The sequence below is a fragment of the Phalacrocorax aristotelis genome, chromosome 2 (assembly GCF_949628215.1).
Source record: "Phalacrocorax aristotelis chromosome 2, bGulAri2.1, whole genome shotgun sequence".
In the NCBI taxonomy this organism is placed as follows: domain Eukaryota; kingdom Metazoa; phylum Chordata; class Aves; order Suliformes; family Phalacrocoracidae; genus Phalacrocorax; species Phalacrocorax aristotelis.
Window position 1 is genome coordinate 14,946,333 of NC_134277.1, and position 20,795 is coordinate 14,967,127.

The window sequence follows — 20,795 nt, forward strand, 5'->3', positions numbered from 1 at the left end:
CTTTATTTTTCTCCATTCACGTATAAAAGTAAGGAGAGATTGCCAGGCTTGGAGGGGTAGCAGGAGAGAACCAACACAATGAACAGAGACCACTGGTAGCAAGTCTCCAAGGATTCATAAATAAGTATAACTGTTGATACATACTTTGCACTTTGATTCCTATTTGTGGAACATTTTGCTACCTTTAAGAGAATTTCTAGAGATTCCATGTTCACATATACATTTAGAATTCCATATTCATATGTACAGATATGCAGGGCCATCTTTTTCCAAACTACTTTTTGGATTATGGGGGCTCCAGCAGTATACATGAGTATTTAAAATATCACAATTATCCCTGATAAAAACGAAAGGGGTTTTGAAACTAGCCCAAAGTACTTAGGTGTTCAGTTACTCTTGGGAAAGCATATGTGTAATAAAATGTCATCTTTGAAATACAGCTCTGTATCTTTTACACACAGCTGAAAAACTACCATTTCAGCAATGAAGCATGACAGGTGCTCAGGAGTGTACTATGACCCTACATGCTAGTCTCTTCACTTGATTGTGATACCCTCAGTAACTCTGCACTTATGAAGCTTTTAGCCAAATGTATTTTAATTTGCACACAGAGGAGAATATTATGACACATAGCTACCAACTGATCCCTTGCTATAACACACTTTTTTTTTTCCCATGATCACCAAATTCGTAGCTCCATAGACAAACAAAAACCAGCCAGGTTTTGTATGGATGTATGCCTCAAAGCCCACATATGTACTACATTTGATGTCATTAACATGTTGGGGCCAATTTTTTTAGTCCTTCTTCATATTTAATGCAGAAGGGAAAAATAAGCTGTCTATAGGCAACTTCAGGTAGTTAGCAATATATTTTCTCTATTATTTCAGTATTACTTTACAAGGAACCAAAGGTAAATACATTAAAAGAGAAACCATCAACATCCTTATTATTTCTCCTTCCAGAATATCCGTTCTTATTTACTTCAAGTTCTTTTTCTAACTGCAAGCACTTCTTGAAGTCTTCACCCTTAGCTTCAGTTGAGGAACTCCTTCTGCACTAGGCATAGCCACAAGCACTTGTCCGCCACCAGCTACCTCCATCTGAAGGAAAGGTATGAAGTATTCTAGGACATTTTTCTGGCCTGATCATGCATTCCCCAATGATCCAATACCCAGGAAAGACACATAAGAAATGCATAATCAAATTAACTATGTGAAGTAGGACACATTTCTAAAGCCCAGTATAAAAGGATAGCACAAGCTTATTGCACAAAATCTTCCATGGGCTCAGGAACATGCCTGTGACAGAATTTGAAAGGGAAATAAAGCATCATGAGAAAAACCTTTTAAGTGCATTATTAACAAGTGAAAAATTGAAGAAGGTAAGAGTTAACAACAAAATATAGTTAATTACTAGCAAGTGGGCTAAAGTGTTGACTCTGAGACAGGATTTGGGGAGTGAAGTGATATCTTTAGTGACTGAATAATTTAGTAGCAAAAAACCAATAGATAAGTCTTCAGGAACACAAACCCAGCTCCTGAAGCAGTTGCTTGTCTATTTTCCAGCTATATCCATTGGATTAATAAAAGAGATTGCCGTTTACCCACAACCTTTCCTTGCTTATATTCTTAGGCTACAATAGTTACAGCATTATGACTATATCTTGAAAGTGTTCAATGATCTTTTTGCTTCAGCCTTTGCTTAAAAGATCAGTTTTAATGTCATAGCCAGTCCCATTAAAACCATAAATAGAAAGGTGAAAATCAGGCTAGAAAAGGAAAGAATAATGGTAGAATCTACAGAGATAATGTAGTAGTTTTTAAGTTGGCTAGGCCTGATGTAATTCAGCACCAAGAACACAGAAAGCAGTTTTTAGAGCATCAGGGATTGTCCTTAGCAACTTGAGGAATACAGATTCCAGAAGACTAGAAAGGGCAAACATTTACTTATTTTTAAAACATCAAAAAGGAGAAGAGAGCCTAACTTCAATCACCAGAAAAATATCAGAATAAATAATGAAAGGTCTATTTGTAAGAATCTGGAATGTAACCAGGATATAAATAAGAGCCAAGATGAATTTTTAAGGAATAAATTATGTCAGGATATTTATTTCTTTCTATGGCAGATAACAAACTTTAAGGATAGAGAGGAATAAATACTGTCATGTATCTGGATTTTGGCTTTTGAAATCTCACAGGACATTCCCATAGACAAGTGGATTTAAGGTAGTTAGAGAGTTACCTGGGAAATCCCATTCAAAGAATAGTCATAAATGATTCATTTTCAAATGGGCAAGATGTATCAGGTCAGGTTCTGCAAGAATCTGTCTGTATGACATATTCTTTAATGAAATGGTAGACAGATTAAGATGCTTTTTGCATTTGAAAATTATACTAAGCTGAAAAGTCTTCAAACCTTTCAGAGTGCAGAAGATACATTTTAAATTATCTTGGTGAACAGTAGAAAACTTAATTCAGCTAAACAATTAAATGAATTCACATGCACAAATATAAGCTGGAGAATGACTGGCAAGGCAAGCACAGTGTAGAAAAGAACGTAACAATTAAAATGGATGACACCATTACATAAAAAGCAATCATGTGAGTTAGAGAAAATTAGTACTTTTTATGCTAAACACACACAACATTCCTTCTACTCTCCTCAGAGTTGGTAATCCTTTACCTGGATCCCTGTGGCTACTGTAGGTTATCACATGTCAAGGAATACATCGACCAGATGGAGAAAGTCCCATAAACAGAAATAAGAGTGAACTTCCAAAAACAGTGATCTAGCATAAGACTTTGCAAGAACTGGGCTTGCTTAATCCAGGAAGGGGAAGACTAGGAGATTTGATAACAGTTTTCAAATTTTCAGAAAGATTTTTTGTGAAAGAAGATAATGACTTGTTTTCCATACTCTCTGAAAAAGAGAAAAGATTGCAACAAGAAAGAATTAGCTTAGAGGTGAGAGAAATATTTCAGTGTGAAAGGCCATGAGTAACAGACCTATGGAGAGTTTTCCTACCTGTTAGAAATTTTAAGGAGGAGTAAGCCAAAAAACATTGAGGATTGATCTTCTGTATCAATCCTGCTTTGGAGCACACTTTTGAATTAGTGTATCTCATAAATATTGCACAGGAAGTATTATCATCGAACGGTATGCAACTTCCTACTCTTGCTCTATTGCATAGACTGTGGTACTAAGCATATATCTCTATTAAGGGCATTAAAATGTAAGTTGAATATGAAAACTGAAAGTAAAATTATTGCCTTAAAAGGATTCAAAATCCCTTTAACTAGGCAACACGCTAGTGACTACAGCTGAGGAATGGAAACAGGAGATATACATGTTTTTCACAGATTTTTCACAGTAGACCTTGGCTTTCTGTCCAAATATTTCATTGTTCCAAAAAAAATCACAGTTTAATTATTAATTACACCTACAACATGTGAATGCCTCTGTGAGTATTCCATATTGCACTGGCTTCTAAGGTTACTTCACACGCAACAGTCTTCTGTTTCTTCACATTAAAAAGTAAATGAAATAAAATCAATTCCTGTATCCTGCAGCTCTTAGCTCTGACAAGTCCATTATTTCAGAAATATCAATTCTTATCACTTTCTTTCCCACTCTAAATTTTTCAGTAGGTCATTATTTATGTAATACTGTTGATGATATTTACATCTTACCAACATGATTAGGGACAAACCTATAGCCTTAATATATGTATCAATATGCATCAACATACTATACAGAGGCAAATCCTTTAAGCAGTGTAGATGGTAATCCTCTGAAATAATGACAACTATACCTTGGGCCATTAAGAGGCAAGGTGGACCCAGCCTCGCTGGCATAACTAGTTCCAAACATTCTCTACTTTGTTGTAGCCTCCAAGTCTTTCTTACTTCTTACCTTAAAGTTTGTGAGAGGAATAACTTAGGGATGTTTAACTAAGCCTGTGATGTCCTTCATCTCCAGCTCTTCATAGTACCTTAACAGCACAGTGTTAAACAGAACTCTCCATCTGGGTGGAGAAGTAGCACTGAGGCCAACAGAAATTCTGCACACAAAGCTGGCAAGGACCAAGTCCAAGAATAGTGAGAAGGCAATGCGCTGAGCATACCCTCACTACTCAGAACTACATCTGAAAGTCTTTCTCTTTCATAAAACACTTTTCCTATTCCTAAAAATAATGGGGAATAGCAAAGCATAACATGTTAAAAGCAGCTAAGATTTTACCTGTCCCTGTTGCTGTGCACTCATAAAACTCACAAGTCATTCACACAACTTTACTCACATTGGTAGATGTATACTAGAAAAAGCATTCACAAATCAGACTTGTCAGTATGTATTCTTGTACTTAGGACAAATCTATATAGCTTTTCTAATATAAGTGACCTACTAGGGAATCAATTTCTCCTCTTAAAATGCAACACCATGAGAAAATAATATTTTTTCAAGTTTCTTTACTTCACTGACAGGATTTCTCCAAAATGAGTTCATCAAGAATAATATTTGAGAGATGTTTTAACATTACTTTTAAAAACAAATATAGATACTTTCTGACAGGAAAGAGCTTACCTTGTGGTAAGCTGTACAAAACCACAACCTACTGCTGCTCTGATCTTTATTCCCAGTTCCCTGTTACTGGACCACATGCCAAAGCAGCTAAGAGGACAGGGTCCAGGAGTAATTGCCTTGGAGCTTTAGAGTGCTTTCTGGGTCTGTCACATCATTAGGCTGCCCCTGTGCTGCTTGTCTTCCTCATCCTCCTCAATGCCCTTACCTTTCCTTTCAATATCTTTTCCTATGATTTGTCTCTATTTTATCCATTCATGAATAATATCTTTCCTTTCAATATCTTTTCCTATGATTTGTCTCTATTTTATCCATTCACGAATAACATTTCACTCAAACCCTATACACATCCTGCTATACACAAGGTGTATATAGCAGACCTTCAAGCTGTGAGTGCAGGTTTTGCTCAGGCAGGCAGATAGATTTAAGAAGCACATGCCTGCTAGCCTTGGAAATGCATACCTGGAGGCTTTCTGCTGAAATGCAGCCTGTACACAACCAGCCTGCTTGGTTTTCAGTCTGAAGCTTTCACAAATACATACCACACCCTGTTAGTCAAGTACCCATTTCCTTTTATAAATAAGATGGTCTTTTTCTAACTAGATCCTCACTCAGTCTGGAAAACTCGCGTTTGGCTTCAGATTTCATGTGCCCTGTTCAGCTCAGAAAAGTTTAGTCCGCTGTCTGGAAGCAACTCAAGGATATCCAGAGTTGGATTCAGTTTGAATTTTGTATTCTGCCACTGAAATAAAAATAGAACTGTGATTTTTTAGGGGGTGCCTGTGTCTACACTGCTCAGCCAGAAAGCTCCTGAGGGTGTCCAGAATATCCTCTGCACCTCCACACCAAAGGTGTTTGGGTCACTCCCAGCATATCTAGCTGTAACTCCTACAGGTATGCACAAATAAAAACCTGGGCCACAGGTTTTGTGGCATGCAATGAGTCATCCATCACTCAGCCTCCTAGTTTTCCACACTACGCAGATGTTATAAGCCTAACACGCAACCCTACATAAGACACAGGGTCTCATAGCAAATGGCAGGGGGAGGAGAGGAAGAAACCAGGGTCATAAATACATGCAGGCCCCATGGTTGTCAGCCCTCCCCACTGGTTCCCAAGTGCTGACATTGTCTGAAATTGAAAAACAGAGTCTGTACCTTCACATGGAGGAAGGATAAAGCGGCACAGAGATGCCCCTTTGTGCAGGGACCCCTTACTAGGCAAACAGTGGTAATGCCACTGCTGCCAGCCCAGCCACTGAGTGTCTGCAAGCCTGATGGTGAGTGCACACCCGGGTACAGCACAAAGGTCCCTGGAACCGCAGTGATGGAGCCCTCACGCCTTGGAGACACAGTTAGGGATGTAACCTCCCCTCACAGCAGGTTTTCAGCACACCTCAGAGGGTGGTGCAAGATGTAGGAGGCTGGACATAAGGGCAGTTAGCCCTGATGATGCCTTCAACAGTGCTGCAAGGCATTGGGCTTTGAGGTCCAGCCATCATGCCAACTATCTCAATCACCCCATTAGTAAACCAGTGTGACAACATCCTGTATAAATAAGGGCTTGTCAGCAAAAATAAGATCCTCTAGGGCAGAGCTGCAGCTAGCGCTTGCATGGTGTGCTGCAAGCAAGGTGCTGGGCCTTCCTCTCCTGCTGTCCTTGCATAGTGCCTTGTCAATATTGCCATTGCTGCCCCACTGTGAATATAGGCACTGTGTACCAAAAGGGACATAGGCAGGACGGAGGAAGGAGAATGTCTAACCTGGCTTCCTATCTTCTTGGCCTCAGTTTTCATCCATGGATCACAATGTGATATGATTGGTGATCCATGGAGCTAAGGAACCAGCACGCATTCTACTTTATTTGGACACAGGACACATATCCATGAAGCTCCATTCAAGTAGCTCCATACCATCCACTGCCAGCTTGCATTTCACAAGCACAGACTTTCTCCAGTGACAAGAAACATTTACACTGTAAGTTCCTTAAGGCCAAGTTTTCACACTGAGAACAAGACTGTTTTTTAAGGATATTTTAGGAATGCCAGAAAATGCTATGTATGCATTGATAGATTGAAAAATAGTAACTAATTGCCTTCTCAAAAATATTAAAAATGCATATCAGGAACCATTATGAAAAGACACCAATATCGCACAGTACAGATGACATTCTTATCTCCAGAACGTCCTGACCTGAATCTATCTCTATTCAGTACTTTCAGGAAGATGGAGTAATCTCTGGGGACTTCACCGAGCATAGAAGCAAAGTGATGTGTCCACAGTAGGTAAACTAGTGAGTCAAAAACATCCTTACTCAACCCATTACTATATCTGTTAAGCAATATTTCTTCACTTTATTAACAGGATAAGAGACCATGAGAATTAATCACTGTGATTAATTGTGTTTATAGATAAACTGTATATCACAGATTGCATTTATTACATCTGGGGTTGGGGAGAAATCATACATTGCATCGAATGACTGTGTCAGTTCTGCTGCAAGCGCATTTCTTGCTGCCTAGCTATAAATAGTGCTCACGACACATGTGAAAATGATCACGCTCCATTCCAAGGTAGGAAATCACTGAAGAAAACTGTTCCGGTAAACAAGCCCTTCCTGATGGCTGTCTGAATAATTGGCAGCGAGCACAACTCCTGGATTGCTCTGCTGACAAAAACTGCCTTGCTCCTCCCTGCTACTAAAGCAATGCTGCATGTCAGCAAAGGCTGAGACCGCTAATACAGAAACGGAGAAGACTTGGTGCCTGCCTTAGAAAATCTCAGCCAAAACTGCATTCTTTAGCAAACCACCTCCTGGGTATGGCTCAGGTGTTCACTGCAGTTCCCATCTCAGTTGTTGATACCACAACCTCCCTGTCAGCATTCACCACAGGCTCAACGATCGCTTAGCCCTACATGGCAGACACCACAGACATGTTTTGCCAAGTTAGAGATTCTTGAGGATGACAATTGTGCAGCTTCCTCTTTCAGTGCTCCTTTAAAAGGTTTTTCTTGTATCTCACTGGAGTCTTCTCTGCTACAACTTAAGCACATGTTTTGCTGTACTGCCCACTAAGAATGTGGAGAACAAACGATCTTCTTTTGCACACTTCTTGGTTTACTTTCAAACACCCTAGACAAGGTCGCTATACCTTCTAACAATAGTTTACATAGTTCAAGACTGTTAAGTGTTTGTATATTATCCTGTTCCAGAAAGTACATGGGATGCAGCAGGACTGCTGCATTTAATCATCTGATGGAAAGTATGTTTAAGGGATCACACCTCTGCTCTGTTCCGCAGTGTCACGCAGCATCTCCAGTACCTGCATCGCACAGTATTTAATGTCTATTTTTCCCCTTCACCGATCACATGCACAGCACTAACCATAACTATGGCCTGTGTCCCATGAAGTAGCCCTGCCAGGGAGCCTGGGAATACTTTCCATATTTGCATTAAGCCATATTTACATGAGCATAAAATATGCCATCTGACTTTGTCATTAGTAACCATACCATGAAACTGATAGAAATATTGTTTGTCACATATATTTAGGCTGCAAGCAAAAACAATGGGGCATATTCATACCATCCCCCTTGACAGTTTGCAGAAGTCACCCTTCAGAGGAGTCCACCCCTTCCCACCGACCCTATGAGGAACACAGGCTCCTCAATTTTGGTGCACCAGATTGTATCTCAGTCTGATATCTAGAGTAGACACTGAGTCAATCTTGCATCAGCACCTGGCTGGTGGTTACCTCAGCACAGCACTTTTGGAGTATGCAATATTTGAGCAAGATCAGGCACAACAAACCTTCCATAAGCATTCAGGCTTAATGGCTCAAACGGCTCGATGGTTCAAATACTTCCAAAAGAAGCAGCCCAGTCCTGACTAAAATGAATTTGTTTTCAAATGGAAGTGAAAGCACAGGAAATATCTTGCAGTCTTCAGTCTAATGATTATGATGAGGCATCTAAAGCAAAAGACTTCATTTTGAGTCATTGGCCAGTATATACATCCTTTACATGGTTAATACTGAGTTTCACAGTATAGATAACATGTTCCAAACTTCTTTGGAGATATCCATGTCTTCACAGAGAGAACCTGTTTAGTTACCATTGACATTTAGAATATGCTATTTGTTTTCCTTCTCCTTTACAGACAGTTACTGCTTAAGAAAGGACTTTGATATAGCCCATGATATGCCTGAGGGTATTTTTAAAAAGCAGTTTGGGGGAAGAGGAAGAGAATGAATACATGAAAATAAAGCCTGATCTAAATTAGTAAATTACATGTTCCCAGATGTTTCCTTCTTGAGATCTTACATAAAGCAACTGTATCAGGACACCTGTAGTTTAAGGTTTTCATTTGTTTCTAAATCTTTCCTCCTTTTTCATAAGCTGATCTCATATTATCTGTACAAACAAACAAAGTATTCCCTCCCCCACAAACACAAGCACATGCATACGCAAACTCCCCTCTTTGGTCTGCGCACAGTAGCTTGGCACCAAAATGATATGTGATTAAGTTTTAACAAGTGTCAAAGCCAAGTGGCTCACAGACACTTACCTGGAGATCAGAATGTGGTTTAGGTGCTTTCTGAAATTCAAATTAGCAAGTGTCGCTCTTCCTGCCTTCTACCACACTTCAGGGAATGTTTGATCTGCAGAGAGAGAATGAAACACTGGAAATGAGCAAGAGAGAAACCCCCAGGATCCAGGGGCTCAGACTTCCCACTCCCAAGCACTGCCACAGTCTCTGGGAGCGTGTGAATAATCAAGGTTACTCTTGCTTACATGGCCATATTGCAGGGCATTAACGCAGTGTGCTGTAGAACCACTTCCCTCATAAATATTTAGGTCAAGGATTTCAGCTTAGAACAACAGTACAATTAACAATTCAAAATGCTGCCACTGAAAGTTATTTTTGACACCATCAGCTGGAAGTGAGCAGACATGCCTTTGTTAAGTTACGATGTAGTCTATCATTTGTCATACGATACTAATGCAAAAACAATCCCTCAGAGCATTGATGAGAAATTTCATAATCTTTTTTTGTTCACTAAAGTGCACATTATATAAAGGCTGACGTGGTCTCATGTTACTGCCATGTTGTTTAGAAATAAATGACGTTACAAGGGAAGGAAGGAGACCTAACATCTGATGACCTATATGGGTTCCATATTGTTAAAAACACTAAACTCAGGTAGTTTCTGTATCAGAAAAAAATGAAATAGATTGGTATACAGAACATTTATCTTATACATGAAATTCAATATGAATTTTACGGTACACATAGTGGTCAGAACTAATGTATCAATGTTTACCTACATCTACTCTCATACCTCTTTAATACACTACTTGCTTGAAAAATTACACCAACAACAACAAACACAAGAAGAGTTGTAATAGCAGATTGCAGTGCATGAGAAGAGTGACCTCATTTTTTTTTAACTGGAAGTATTAAGAATTAATTGCAATGAACTGTAAGGACTTGCATCCTTTGTCCACCTGAGTAGCCCATTAAGCTGCAGCTGACATACTGCAAAGGGGAAAAAAAATAAAATGGAAAAGAAACCAAGTGTCAGAAAAATAGAAACTACCCAGGAAGCAAGATTTTCCTCTTGCTTGTGCTTAGTCAGTCCTGTACCATCAGCCTTCTAGCTTCGCAACTTCTATGTTTGCACGCCCAAAGCTGAACAGCCCATCCTCCAACCTCACACTGAGCTGGGGGCTGAGTTTTAACCAGACTGCATACACTGACATTTTGTCCATTTACACTCACTTTAAATCCTAACTCCCTTCTCCTGCTGCAGGACAGAAAAAAAAGTGACATCTAGTTTTATACTTAATCTTCTAGTTTTATACTGACTTGTTGAATTTATGATTAATACTTTCCTGGGTATCAATGCAATTTTGTGTATTAATATAAGCAATGCAAAAAGTACAGGGGACAGGGTAAGAAAAACTTGCACTGTGAAATCTTTATCTTTGCTGTGTGTTTTTCCTGTAGTTCCCCTCTTCACTTTCAATCCCTCAACATATTGCACAAGGACCTGCTACACCAAGTCCTTGCAGAGAAGGCAGTGGTATGGGCACGCAACATGCGCCTGGCACATAGAAGAGGAACTCCTTCACAGTGACTCTTCCTAGGTGAAAGATGGACTAAATGCAGTCCTGTCAGAACACGTTCTTGACTGCATGTAATTCTCAGGTGACCTGTTTTCCTGTACACAGAGCAGTGCAAGGCAAGGACAAAGGGGATTTAATACAACTGAAACCATATATGACTCTCATTGTTAATAAGAGCCCACTTATATATATTGCAGAGGTACAATTGCTAAGTCTTATTAATAATCAGACTACCCAACCCTGTGACTTGCTCGTCAGTTTTATAGGTACCTATGAGTACAGTATGTGCTGTGTACCTTAAAACCTTTGCAATGATCCTCTAACTTGTCCTTGCTGCTAATTTTAATGTGGCTATTCTTTGTAGGCAGCAGGTAAACTCTGAGTGCTTTCTGAAAATGCAAGCAGATTTAAAAGGATGAACGGTCCAGATCTGAAGACATTCTTTTTACTTTATTTTATTTATGTTCTTTGGTGTATTTGACAATCTATTCTTTTAGACTGATGCAATCAGTCAGGAAAGGTATCATAGCAGCAAGCTTGAATTGCAGTGTAAAAAAGCAATAAAAAAATCACTCTGTTCATCTTGTCCTAAAGATTTTTTTCTGAATATATATACACACACATACATAAATGCCTTTATTTATAGCTCTGTTGAACTATAGAAGTGAAGAAAGAGAAGAACATTGAATAATTCATCAATTTTTCTTCCTTTATCACTCAGGTCCAATTTTCCCACATAAACATATAAAACCAAACTGAATTCTATCAGATTATTAATAATAAAGATGCAACTGCAGAATTTTATCCCAAAGAAAAAAAAAGTCTTGCTAGTCAGCATTGGTAGGGATTCTATTACTTCAGCTAGAGACAGGCATCAAGATCTAAAGCAGCTATCCTCATCTCTGTGCACAGTCAATGTAGATGATAGAGTCTGGGGACTAAGACATCTCATCCTAAACAGAGATCTAAACTAAACCATCTGAATACATTACAAAAGTATCTACTTCTCCCACTGATAAAAAGGGGAGCCCAGAATAACTAGCTCAGGTATAGATATCTACCCCGCAGGTGTTCAAAGTCACAAGGGATTAAACATTCAGTGTGTCCGGTCTCTGATAAACCTTAAACAAACCAACCTCCACAAATTGGATTATGACTACTGGAACTGTGTCACACAAATACATATCAATATCCAAAAATATTCCAAATACACTGTTAACTGCAACTCACTGCAGGTAATTCCTGTTAAAATGTGCTCTCCAGGAATGCCCAACCAGAGCCATTGCAGAGTTCATATGTCAATAAAACACTCGCCTATGGCAGCAGGGCTTTAACTTGACTTTAGTGAAACTGGGCCTTATGCAGAGAATATTCTTTCTGTCGTGTTTACTAATTTAGCTTGCAAGGCTGTGTTTAGAGGAATGTTAAGCATTAACTAGCATGTTCTTTATTTGTGGATTATGTGTGTAATTCCCCACACTGAAAGATGAGTCTATATAACTAAAACTAATGCTCCATACATGGTTTCCCAGCAGACAATTGCTTACTCATTTGAAATGTATGTTTACTTAAAATTTTGCTCCCTGGGATGACCTTATGAAATATACATTTCATTTTAGCAGGGATTCCCAAAGGAGTCAGCTGCCAGGCAGCCTTTTTCTAGCTCCTTCAGTTCAAATAGTGTAAAGCAGGACACTAAATCTGCAGTAGCAGGCAACACTTAGGAATTAGAGTTTCAGCTCAGTTTCTGCTAACAGTGCCTGAGGAGTACCTTGATCTGAACAATTCTGTTAGCACACCAGATAATTCTTTCCCAGCAATTCGTTGCCTGACAGTCATTTCCTACAAAACCATGATATCTGAACATGCTCTGCATAAAATCATTTTTAGGAAGGTCAGGGGTTAATAGGAAATGAATGACTGAGTGAAATTTCCCTAGTTATGAGTGTTTTCAGTATTTCTGCATCCCAAACTCCTGTTAGATGCTCCCAGAATAATTTTAGCTATTTCTGTATTAGGCAATGGAGATATTAATTCTCCCAGTTGGAAATCTACCTTAAATTCTGACCTCCATTTTGAAAATATGAAGAAAGAAGAAAAAAATACAGAGTTAAGAAAATAAAAAGTGTGGACTCACCCTATTGCATAAAGTCTCTAACAAACTACGTGAATTCAGCCAAAATACTTAATACTATATACCACATCAAACATGGTCACACAGACCATCTCCTTTGTTAGTAAGAGTCAAATAATATCTATATACCAATAAAAGGGTATGTTTAGGAAGAAACATTTACTGCAAAGTTTTGTCATGTTTTGAATGATGGTAATGTTTTACTGTGTATTACAAATCCTTCAAAATCAATGTCACAACCAGTCAAAACAATAAAACTACATTACAAGGTTTTGGCTGAAATAAAGGACAGGGAAATAGTAGTATAATGCTTGGCAGGAGTCCTGAAGACATATCATTTAAAGCTAAATTAAATGGGATTTGGGCACCACTGGCTATAAGTAATACCAGCCAGAAAAGCTAACCTCTATGAAATGATATTGAAAAAACCTTTTGAAATGTACTGTTTTGCATCAAATCCTTTCACAGAGTAAATGTCTGGAAAGAGTTTGACTGAACTGACAGACAAATCTGTTCCTCTCACTTAGCAAATATAAATCAAGATGAAACTATAGGTGGTTTTATAGAGGAAAAATGAGGCAAACTTGAGACAGCTATGGTTTCTAGTAAGGTAACAAAGATATTTATCTTTGAAGAAAAAAGTTATGAAAACAAACGGTTGGAGGATATAAAAGATGAGAAACTCTCCTCAGTGCTTTTATCCAGCAACTAATAGCAGAGGTGAGTAGTAACCACTATGGGGAAAGTGAAAACTGGGCTGCTCACAAGTTATTACATGCAGGATCAGGTCCTGCTCAGTCCTTCAGCCCCGTCAGGTTTGCTGCATAGCCATCTATATCAAAATGCATTGAAACTGTAGAGTAAGAACACATAGCATATTTTTAGATTTTTCTACAATTGGTCAGGGCTCATAATGTGGGAAATACTAAAAATAAAACGTAATTTAAAGGGGGTAGGTTAGAAATAGGATAGGAAAGCAGGTAAGAAAGAAAATGGTTAAAATCTTTCACTCAACTGTAAGCAAATTAATTTTTTAAAAAATTACAAACTCTGGCTCTTTGTAGTCTAAATAAGTTATTTACAGAAACCCTAGAGTTCAGGACAACCTTACATGTAAAGAGGAAATGAGCTATTAGTTCTGAAAAAGAACGTCAAATCCAACAGGCAACATGGTCCATCATGAGAAATTTACATGAGAATCATTTTACAGATTTGAAATGTTGAACGCTGACACAGACAAGAGCACCCTTTTGTTTTAAATCAGTATAAGAAACTTTCTGGCTCTTTTACGAAACAACTAGCTGAAGCAATAGTAGCCCCCAGTCTCACCACGTGCCATATTCCATTTCCTACAGAGATAGAGGGTAATATTAACTATGCAACTTTAGGCTAAGAAGGGAAACAATCCCTCAAGCTTCACTAGGGAGGTGGATAGATATCATACTAGCCTCCCCCAAGGTGACAGCTATCAGCAGCCACATCTGTCCCCAGAACAGTGCTCAGAGAAACATACCTGTCTCCCTGACAGAGTATTATGACCTCAATAAAAAGGTAAAGAGATTTTGTTTGCAGAATTGCTACCCTCCCACCTGAAAAAGGATTTACAAGACTGAACTGTAGTTGTTTCATAAATAGAGACACTCATGCCTTACAATTGTAGTGCCGGTGTCTAGGTTACTTAGAAGAAAACATTTATTTCCCCTGAACTGCAACCAGTACATTTCTTTTTCTCTGCTGAGGCCACAGTCTGACAGTATTGAGGTAACATGGTCATCAGAAAAAAACAGACCCTAGCTTTTCTTTCCCACCCTTGGCCCTTATTTCCAGCTCCACACTACACCAGGCTGTGCAAGTGCTAACACCACTTATTTTCCCAAAGTATCAGCTCTTCAGTCCAGTTTACCTAGAAGCAGCAGTGGGTCAGAGGGTGCAAGCGTGACCAGCAGGAGGACGCAAGGAGGCAGCTGGGGCAGGGATGCTCTCTGGCAGCTGTGGTGGTTCAAATGCCCCACAACTACACCTGCTCGCAGTAACACCTCTGTTCAGTTTAATGACACTATTCCATAAGAGGCCTAAATAATTAGAGACCTGAGATTTACACTTGCATCCACTAATTGCTTTGTAAAATACAGCTAACAAAAGGTGTCACAACAATTAATTTATAAGTCTATTAGATTTATGACTAAAATTTCATTGACAATGAGAAAACCATCAAAAGAACTACATCTATAGCTTTACTAAATAAACATGTGCCTATCTACTGTAACTATGTATCTACTGTTTACTAAAACTGCCATGGTGCTATTATGTAGTATCTTTCTTACATTAAAAAAATTAAACTGCACTGCTAGCACTTCTTCTTATCTTAATAGATGTATAAACACCTAAATTCAATTTGTCCATTAAATCACCAATAAAAAAGAAAAAAAGCTTCTGCTATTAAGCTTTACCCCTATTAAGTTTTGCTGGATTGCTGTACTCTTCGTTACTGTTGTCCCTCAAAATATCACCTTCACTTCAGCTGTAAATAGCCCAGGAAAATAGTTCAAACCTTAAAGGGAAACTTCCAAAGAAAATATTCTTTTTCCCCTCATAGCTGAAACCTTTCCCAAGGGAACAGGCCACCTTTGGAGGTGTTAGTGCTTCATGTTTGTAGCAATGGAAAAAAAGTATATAGAAATAATGGGTTGGCTGAGTATATTATGAAAGGATTGCTCCTATTAGGGGATTCAGGGCAAATAAGAGCCAAGATAAAACAAAGTTATGGTGGAAAGCTTGGAGAATTTCTACTAGTTTCAATATCTTTGCTTCCATCTTCTAAATTGCCAATTGTCAAATGTCATTACTGGTCAGCCTGTTAGCTGCTTATGTGATGACAGCATAGTCCCCTTTCTGGACCACGAGTGTGTCCGTGTGTAAAATCATAAAATGTGCTTGTGCAGGTGCAAAAGCTCAGGAAAGCATAAGATGATAATTAACGATATTTTGTTGTCTTTTTAATACATAGATATATCTATAACAGAACACAGAAATACTAAGCTGTTTGCTTCTATTTGTTCTTAAATAATGTGTATCTGCATGTACTTCAGTAGTTGCCAAGAGTTCTTGCACAGTTTTAATACTAATTTATGATGAAGCATACCAAATGAACCACAAGTTATTTAAGAAAATGAAATAAGGAAACTTTTGAGGTTTTAGCAGGAAAACAGACTGGAGTGAGAGTAGTCTGATGTAAATGAATAGACGGCTTCAATGAAAATAAAAGAGAAGAAAACTCCCTCCTGGGGTTCATTATGCCCCTTGAGCTGTTGGTAGTAAAGTTAATTTTTAAATGCTTTGAGGTGATTAAGAACTCAGGCATCACTCTAAATGTAAATAAGTCCTGTTTCATTTCCTTGCAGTTAACTGATTGCAGCAGTCACCAGCTACTTAGCTTGCTGATGTATTTGAGATCCATAGTCTAGTTCATAATTAACCCTCTTCATATGAAGTGAAAATGCTAGCAAGCCTGTGTTTGAATGTATGTAACCAGAATCTGACATACTCACTCAAGAAAAATTATGTCTGTATTTGTAAATAATGAGGGCACTATTTGAAGCAAAAGCATCACAGAATGAAAATAAAAATTTAAATTAAAAGTTTGCTTCCACCCACACTGAATGCAGCTTAAAAACACAACCAAAACAGATGAAGTTTAGAAACTAAGTTTAGAAACTAACAAGACCTGGACAGTCTGGAGCGCTGGGCCAAGGGGAACCTCATGGAATTCAACAAGAGCAAGTGCAAGGTCCTGCTCGTGGGGAGGAACAACCCCATGCACCAGCACAAGCTGGGGGCTGAACTACTGGAAAGCAGCTCTGCTGAGAAGGACCTGGGAGTGCTGGTGGACAGCAGGCTGACCATGAGCCAGCAATGTCCCTTTGTGGCCAAGAAGGCCAACGGTATCCTGGGCTGCATTAAAAGGAGTGTGGCCAGCAGGTCGAGGGAGGTTATCCTCCCCCTCTACTCTGCCCTAGAGAGACCACATTTTGAGTACTGTGTCCGGTTTTGGGCCCCCCAGTTTAAGATGGATGTGGAACTCCTCAACCAAGTCCAGCGGAGACCTAACAAAGTGATCAGGGGACTGGAGCATCTCCCTTATGAGGAAAGGCTGAGAGACTTGGGTTTGTTCAGCCTGGAGAAGACTGAGGGGGGGATTTCATCAATACCTATAAATATCTAAAGGGTAGGTGTCAGGATGGTGGGACTAGGCTCTTTTCAATAGTGCCCAATGACAGGACAAGGGGCAATGGGCACAAGCTGGAACACAGGCAGTTCCACCTCAATATGAGAAAACACTTCTTTCCTGTGCGGGTGCCAGAGCAGTGGCACAGGCTGCCCAGGGAGGCTGTGGAGCCCCTTCCCTGGAGACATTCAAACCCCACCTGGACACGGTCCTGTGCCCCCTGCTCTGGGTGTGCCTGCTCAAGCAGGGGGGTTGGACAAGATGATCTCTAGAGGTCCCTTCCAACCCCTACCATTCTGTCATTCTGTGATTTCAGATTAAATAGATTAACTATTTACTGTAAAATTTGGAAAACCATTACAGCTGGACCTCTTCTTCCCTACCAGGTCTAGTCAACAGAAAATTTCAATAATCTGTATGTGAATATCACATACAAATGAAAAATGTCAGATCACAAACCATTCTTGTGATATGCATATACAAGCAATTAAGATTTAACAGCAATAAATTTGTTCAAGGCAGTGACTGGGACCTGTGAAATCTGTATTCTCATTCCAAATATGTCTCAAGATTTTTTCATGGCTAGGCAAATGTTTCAAAAGTGACTAATGCTGTGCACTGCTTTGTAATTACCCAGTCCAGGACATGCTAAGCCACAAACAATCAAAATATCTCCACTGCATACTGAAATACTGAGGCAACCAACACTCATCTCTGAAAATGTGGGCCTTAAAGTTCCCTACACTTACAAGAGGACAACTACATCGCTCTTTCTTAGAAAACTGAGGCCAAATTAATTCACAACTCTGAAATATTTTAGTAAACCATTTTTAGTAGAGGTCCTTCACATCTGTCCTAATTCAACCTTCATCATTCTTCTGATATATGCTAAAAAAAGCATGCCAATAAGAGCTGAATCCAAGACTTTTCTACACACCCAGACTTACAAATGAAATGAAATGACAGTTAAACAGCACTATTATTTTGTCACACATGTCAGTCTGTCAGGGATTCCCCACACCCCACCAGGTAGATGGAGATTGCCATTTGGTCCAAAGATCAGTTGTTTTTTATTTCAGTCCAAGGGTGGTTGGTATCAAAACCAAGAAGCTCCCAAGGGTGACATGCTGATGGGTAATATCCTCCCTACCAAGAACTCTAACGGTACTTGGTTACTTTCCTCAGTCTTTTCAGTTCTGATATGGCAACAGGAAAAGATGCTGTTGCTCAAAAATTTAGATTTAAACCGTTCAGAGATTTGTGAACCTACATCTGTGTTTCCAGCTCCTCCAAGGAAACAACAGGCAGCTAATGCCACAGACAGAAAATCTGTGCATCCTGCACTCCAGTAACTTTTCCTAACTAATAGGAGCCTTCATATTACACATCAGATGATTCAAGCTGACTGAAGGTGACATCCTGTATGTATGTACTTCACTGCAATGGTTATATATTCAGACTGGATATTAGGAAAAAGTTCTTCACTGAGAGGGTGGTCAAGCACTGGAACAAGCTCCCCAGGGAAGCAGTCATTGTTCCAAGTCTGTTGGTGTTCAAGAAGAATTTGGAGAGCGCTCTTAGATATAAAGTTTAACTTTTAGGTTGCCCTGTGTGGAGTCAAGAGTTGGACACTGTGATCCTCGTGGGTCCCTTTCAGCTCAGGATATTCTATGATTCTATGATTCTAAAAAGAGCAATAGTATAGACTTTATTAACTATACAGTTATCCAAGACAAAAGGTGCAACGTCCCCAGTGTTAAAGTGTTAGTCCAAAGCCTAGGAACCTTGTGTTCAGCTCCTAGCCCCAAACTCTCACAGTGAAACATTTTTCTCACCTGGTGTCAAGTTTCTTTATAACCCACAAAGGCATCTGACGTTTGTCAAAAGATATTATAAATATTGAAAATGTTTCAAGGGAGGGGCATCCTGCAAGGAAGTCCATTTTCACATATACGTTCAATGTCATTCATTTTACATGTTTATTCAAACCAGATTTAAACTGTCTTTTTTTTTTTAACTTCATTTCCTCTTACTCACTTGAACAGCAGAGGGTTTGCAGGAGGAAAATGTACGTAAAATAGACATGACGTTTTCACAGGCCGCCTCTGAACCAAAAAGCCAAAGATTTCTCACAGCTGTGCCTTCCAGAGGAGAGACTGTGCGTCTAACCACAGCAGATCTAGACAGAACAAAAAATGAAAGTAAGATTCATCAGCCAGTGAACTATCAAGAAACCAATAATTTCCAAATGAATAACAAAGTGCTAAAGTCATTATAAATAAAATCTACAAAAACACAGTTGTTCTTTTCCCAGCACTGATATTTATCCTCAGGTGGCTAAAATGGAAGAAAGAAATGTCCTAAAATGATCAAGATAAATACTTTCTAAACCAGCTGGCAGTCCGACCTTAGCTCAGCACTGCACCAGCTAGAATCCTATTTCTGCTCGCAGATCATCACAAATTATTAGTTAATTTGCTGAAATAAAGGTGACTGCACTAATTTTGGAAATAAGGTCTTTCCAGTGACTTTTGCTCCTAGTTTCCATTTTCACACTGAAAAAAAAGTTTTACTCAGTGTTGTTTTCAGATTAAATATTTCATTATAGATTTATCTTACAAACATCTTGAATACAAATGAACAGCTGGATTATTAATGCTTTCATTCCAGAAAACAGAGCACAATATAGTAATACCTAGTTAATAAGTCTTTCACTACATTTTAACTCTTAGCTTTTACACAAGTTAACAGAAGAATTTATCTTCTCTGCTCTTCTTCAACTTTTAAATCAAACTACAGCAAGTACTACTCATGTCTTACTTTCTGTACTTCACACTTGTAGCTGGAAAAAGACAGGGAGGTGAGAGAGGTTGATCTAGTCATTTATTAATGTCAGGGAGCTTTAGGCTAGATCTATTCAGTGAGGGAGAAATGTTGTTATTGCTCTCAGTAAATTGAGGCAGGTCCCTTCAATCTTGCAAACAAAAATTCCCAGTTGTTCACATTTGCTAAATAAAGGTTCTCTGGTCAGCTGCCTGCTGACAGCCACTGAAAGACTGCAGCAAGAAACATTGTACATCTCTCAGGCACCCACAGGGAAAGAAATGTTTCCCCATAAGAAGGTTCACAGAATTTTCAAGTAGCAAACAAAAAGGCACGGAGAAATCACTGGAAAGCACATATTGAAACAGGTGTCTGATTGTACAGTTATAGACATATATTATTTATAAGGAGGAGCTGGCTGTAGCATCTCCAGCAGGCAAGGTCACTTTTTTCTTTTTTTTTTTCCCCAATATTCTAAATATGGTTGACTTCAGAATTTATTTTAAAAATTACATCAAGCTTTGGAAGCTAGGCTTGAATATTCCTGTACATGGATATGTGCATTTAATGATTGTGAAGATGCATATCAATCTATGATTATAACTAGAAATTAGTCTTTGAAAATAATTCTTAAAGCAAGGTAATACCTGGCAGGCAGCACATTTCAATATTCATTTTTGCAAGCACAGCAGCTACCTACTTGAATGTTTGAATCTCAGGCCCTCTGCACAGTACTTCAGTCATCACTGAAGAATTCTACCTCAATGCCCTTATTTGAATTGCAGCCACATTATTAGCAGGTGGAAGTTCTCTCAAAGGCCACAGCCATAACAAGCCTGTAACATTACCAATTAATAAATATGGATTTAGAAAGTTAATTGCTGCTATATCCTGTTTACCAGGG

General features: G+C 38.9%; 1 long non-coding RNA gene across 1 annotated transcript in view; it reads right to left on the reverse strand.

The window, feature by feature from the left end:
• LOC142052416 (uncharacterized) overlaps positions 1-19,235 on the reverse strand; it is a 93,650-nt gene extending 74,415 nt beyond the window's left edge. The window contains exons 1-2 of the long non-coding RNA XR_012658830.1: positions 19,106-19,235; positions 9,148-9,241 (exon numbers count right to left, since the gene is read on the reverse strand). This is a non-coding gene — a long non-coding RNA (uncharacterized LOC142052416). The remainder of the gene's footprint in view (positions 1-9,147; positions 9,242-19,105) is intronic.
• Positions 19,236-20,795: the final 1,560 nt, after the last annotated feature.